Raw genomic sequence first — 5442 nt, 5'->3', positions numbered from 1 at the left:
GAAAGGATGACATCCATTATTGAGTTAGAAGAGGTTCAAGTTGGGAGACCTCTTCGTAAGTTTCTCTGGACTAGGCCCGTCGTTGGGTGGTCATCTATGCGGGTGGATCCAAACTCTGTGTTGCTGACATGTTCGAGTCCGAGGATGGGTGGAGAACTTTGTTCTTCAATGTCTGATGAAGATTATTCTTACTTCTCAAGGCTCTTTGAAGAAATCTGTCAAAGGGAGTTGGTCGAATTGTTTTACCATGCCCGTCGAGCATTAACTGTCCTAGCTTTCATGCCACTGGTCGGGGAGAGATTTTCTTATATGATCTCCTTCATTAATAGAGGCAGAGGCTTGACTGCTTCCTTAAGAGATGAATAGGTTTGAGAAATGGTTTAATGATCTTACCATTGAGCAAATTCATACTTGGATGAAGTTTGTGGTGCTTAAAATTTGTTTCTAGCTATAGACGCGACCATGCAACCTTGTGAGTATCCTGACTCATTAGTCGAAAAGGTGAAGCAACTTGTTCAAGGGGAGACTTAGAGAGGTGAGATTTAGAAGAAACGAACCGGTCTTTAGAGCTTTCCCAGGAAAAGATAGAAGAGTTGGAGAAGTCTTTAAAATAGTCTCAGGAGAAGCAGAATAAAACTAAGGACGATCTAAGTGCAATGTGTGACGAGAATCTTTCTCTTTTTAAAGAGTTGGCTAAGTCATTGCAATGTGGTTTTTTTGCGGCTGGGGATGCCTTTGAGAGTGATCTGAGGTAGGTGGAATACTTCTATTCGATTGGACCTATTTCTCGAGATCAGGTTCGTCTTAAGCAAATCATTAGGATGGACACATGGGCTCTTTTGAAGACTAGTTTCACTTTTTCACCAACATGCTTGAATACAACATGTGCCTTTCTTTAACATTTTTATCATATAATGTATATAAGTAATGTATTTCTAGTTTATTTTTTTATTTATTCAAGTTATACCAAACTCGTGGTGTCATCTCTGCTCCATGGGACTATCCTCAAGACTTAATTTTTTTCCTCTGAGTTTTATGCTTGAAGTCTGTTAGGAGTCTCTTGGGACCATTGTCGGCCAAGGGTTGGTACCCTTTCACATGCCCCTAGGTAAAAACATGGCTCGAGGTTGATGTATTGGCAGATCCACCACTGTCTCTAAAGTGACTAGCTACCAATAAGAGGTGAGCCCGTTATTTTCCATCTTTGAGGATTGCTTTATTTGTGTGTGTGTGTGTGTGCGCGCGCGCGTGCTAGCATCATGGGTTTTTTAGTTGCTTTAGTTATACGCTAGTGGAGTTTATGATATCACCCCTAAGTCTTTATGATAGTGCTTCGATCTCTCTGGTCGTACCCCAGACTTGTCGTTACCTTTCTTGATCACAAAGGAAAATATAATTTAGTGAAAAATCATTTCTTTACTTAAATGATTATAATACACCACGATCATTTTTTTACAAAAAAGGGGAATATGAATTTAATGTAACCAGGTAGCCATACCACCGCTTGTTCGCCACATGATTGGTGACAATTGTTCTCAGTCTTCCCCGAATCATCCATTTCTGTTCGTATGGCCAGGTTGGCGCTCCTTTTTGGTCGGAGGTCGGATAGCCATATCCTTAATCTACCCAATTGAGAAGGCCACATTAATTTTTATGGATTTAGCATCATCTCCTTCCTTCTGATCTTTTGTAAATCCTAGTAAATTATATTTGCTCCATATAAGTTAACATTGATCGTTACCGCCTCACCATGCATGTGTTCGCGATGAATTTTGGCAAACAACCTCTGGTTTATCAAAACTTGTAGAATTGGGTTACTTGCAGGATCAACCACACAAATCCTAGGACATGTGAAAATCTAAATAACTTCGTAAATCTCTAGAACGACTTTTGTACTTTTCATTTGGCTTATAAAGTTTTTATGTCGAAAAAGTGTTGATTAGAAACGTTTAAATAGATGTAAATTTGGCAAGATAGGATAAATGGCAGAAAATAATTGACGAAACAAAAAGTGTCGAAATAAGAAATGCAGAAAGATAATTGACTAGTAGATGTAAAGAGAAATTGGTAAAGAACTTTAAACTTTATAAAATAAAACTTCAAAAGAATTGGTGTTTATTTACATATACATGTTCCCAATATGACTCTTTTCTCTCACACGGGTACTTTGAGTATTTGCAGGAATTTTGTACAAGTAATTTTTCACACTTTTTCAGATAACAACTATCCTATTTATATACAAATAAAACAACTGTTACTAACGAACAAGTCCTAAAACTGTGACACTTGGCTTTCTTCCTTTCGCCAGATGCTTCCACGCGTCTTCTGCCAAACGTCACAACTCTTTTGAATTTGAAATTACACTTTACGTCGAAATGACGTCTCTCTCCAGGCTTTGTCGAATTTTTGAAATACTATAACATCCTCCATGTCTGTCAAAAGCGTCTTTCCATCTGCAGATATCTTGTCGAAATGTCGAAGCTTCATTTTTGTCGAAGTGTCGGACAACACTTATCAACTAAACTGTTTATACCATGCCGTCATTTGTCGAAAGAACCATTCTGCATACTAAATCTCATGGCGTCGAAAACGCATGTATACAAATTGCCCCCCAACAAAGATGTTTCGACTGTCTTGGAGAAACAGTCATTTGTTGTCAACCAGTGCTTTGATGCCATGTCATTTAATTTTATTACTTCCAAGTTTTTTGTAGTCTCAAGTTCCAATACAGATTCATCATGACACTTTCTCCAAAATGTCACGTCTAGTCCACGTTCAGAGTCTACCTCCATCATTTCCTAACATCATGGTCTCTTTTCAACTTCCACCTCTTCAACATCACCATGAAAATCGGCCACGTGTCCCACTATCATCATTACATTTTAAAGCGTTTTTCATCATCTTCCTCCTATAAATACCCATAAACCTTTTTTCCTCTAAACTCTTTTAACGCTTCAGCTTACTTTTCTTCATACCCATTTCTTAAGCTTTCATACTCCCCTGAGAAAAAATTCCTAAGTTCTTCCTAACAATGGCTCCTCAAAAACCTTCAAGCAGCAAACATTCCAAGAAGAAACAAGATCCAGCTTTCTCCCCTGTGCACGATTTAAAAGGACCAATGACTATTGGAAATCAACAGTATGTTCTAGAACCTCCGGATGAGAAAGAAAAAGAATGCATCTAGAAATCCCAGGTATTAATCCCTGTTCTTATTTCTGGAAACTGTCATGCTATGTTAGGTCCCCTTCCAAATCCAGAGATTAAACCAGAACGTTTAAGAGAATTTTTTCCAACTTATTTCCATACAAAACCCATAGGCGCTGGAGTGAAACCTCAGCCTAAGGAGAAAATTGTAGAACAAAATGACCCATCGAGTTCGACGGATGCTGGAGAGTTGAACTTAAACTATTTGAATTACAACAGGATATTTAGAACCTGTCCATGGTCGAAAGACCCCTCTGACTACTTATCTTGGCTAGATAAAATCGAAAAGGTTAAAGGGGATTTTTGGAAAGAAGTAGGCATTTTCGACCTTATTCAGTTGTCGAGAGTAGGACCCAATATCTGCCCAAATATGCTTTTGGCTTCTCTCTACTTCTGGGATAGTACCTACAACACCTTTCACCTTCCTCGTGGGATGGTTACGCCCACTCTTTTCGACGCAGCAGCCATTGTTGGCCTTCATCCCAATGGTATAGATTTTGACCCTACCGTCCTAAATGAAGATACCATCGCTTTCGAGACTAGCCTCGCCCCGTACTCTTTATTTACGTCCTATTATCATGACAAAAGCACTATGGAAGTCTCAGATGTCGAACACATAGCCTTTTTGACTCTGTGGCTATCCAAATATGTGTTCTGCTCTCGCTCCCTCTAAGTTGCCAAGAGATTCATCACCATAGCCAATCAGCTTCATGCAGGCACAAAACTATGCTTGAGCGAAATGATTCTGGCGAACCTTTACGAATCTCTGAGTGAGAGCGTACATCTTTTGAAAAACGTCAAAACCCAAGGTAAAATCAACTTATCAGGACCTTTCTGGCTCTTACTATTATGGCTTAATGCCACCTTTGAAGCCACTCTTCCTGTAGAGCCAGAGGTAGATGAAGAAGAAGTGAAAAACAGGACTGTCGAATGGCCAAGGTTAGTGCAAATAACGCCAACTGATAAAGGGATTAGCCTTCGACAAGCTTTCAAAAGCTATGTCATGATGTTTGCCAAGAGGTATCAGTTTACTTCGACCATTGCACCTTTTGCTGATAGAAAAATTGGACCTAAATGGTTTACCCAACAACTGCCTTTGGAAATGCAGAAGGATGAAAATATATTTCTGAATGTTTGGGAATCATTCTTAACCTCTAGGCTCCTTTTTTCTTATCGTAACGCCACTAAAACCCAAATTGCTTTGATAGTTTATCAACCTAACCTTGTTTCTAGACAGTTTGGCCTGATCCAGATAAAACCTCGACCCATATTCCCCAAGAAAGGATCCATCATCTTCTACAACTCCCTTCATACTGAAGGTGAGGGGAAAGAACTGTCGAAGAAACTGACTGATGACTCTCTCGACATCCGACCAGTGATCTTTCGACCATCATTCATATGTACTCCTGAATTTGATGAATGGTGGAAAGATTATTATTCCAACAGATTTTTTGACGGGGCTGCCTTTGCTACACATTTAACAAATGCTTTCGCTTTTGTGCAGGATCAGACCAAAAAAGGTATTCAAAGACACATTAGGGAAATACAAAAATTTCAAAAATATTTCGAAACTGCGTATAGACCTGATGATCTTAGTCGAACCATACACGAAGCAGCAGCAGAATTAAAACGTAAATTGACAAAGAAGTTTGAAAAATTGTCATTGCCTTCAAATCTTCGACCAGAGGCGCGCTATGACCTGGCTTTCAGTTGTCATCCACCAAAATTTCCACCTTTGCCCACTGCTGAATTTGGCGTGGCATTTAGCCCTCCATTTCCAGATTGGTTCGTTTGTGGGGACTTTATGAAAATTCTTCGTCAACAGTACCAAAAACCTGCTGAGCGTGTGGTTCCGACTAAGTATCATCTGGGCGAATACCCAGGACACCTTCATATAGGTATAGAACACGTTCGCGTGGAAGATCTTATTCTTGAAGGTGTTCATAGAAAACATGATTTTTCCTTTTGTTATTCTAACTGTATTATCATGTTTTTCTTATATCTGTTTCTGAATCTTCTTTCTTTCCTTAGCCATGAGGATTCCTGCCAAGAAAACTTCTGTTGAAACATCACCAAGTGCTGCTAAGAAACATTCGACAAAGGTACAACCCTTTTTTTCTTCTCATTTATTATTATTTTCTTCTTTTAAAGCTAACTGGCTTTGGTCTGCATGACTAGGTAAGTCGAAAACCCCCAACAGTCCAAAAGAGAAAGAGTGAAGAGGAGAAAGAAGAGGAT

Source organism: Lathyrus oleraceus, chromosome 2, assembly GCF_024323335.1.
Source record: "Lathyrus oleraceus cultivar Zhongwan6 chromosome 2, CAAS_Psat_ZW6_1.0, whole genome shotgun sequence".
NCBI classification, from domain to species: domain Eukaryota; kingdom Viridiplantae; phylum Streptophyta; class Magnoliopsida; order Fabales; family Fabaceae; genus Lathyrus; species Lathyrus oleraceus.
The sequence above is the reverse complement of the archived record's forward strand: the minus strand, read 5'-3'. Positions refer to the sequence as shown.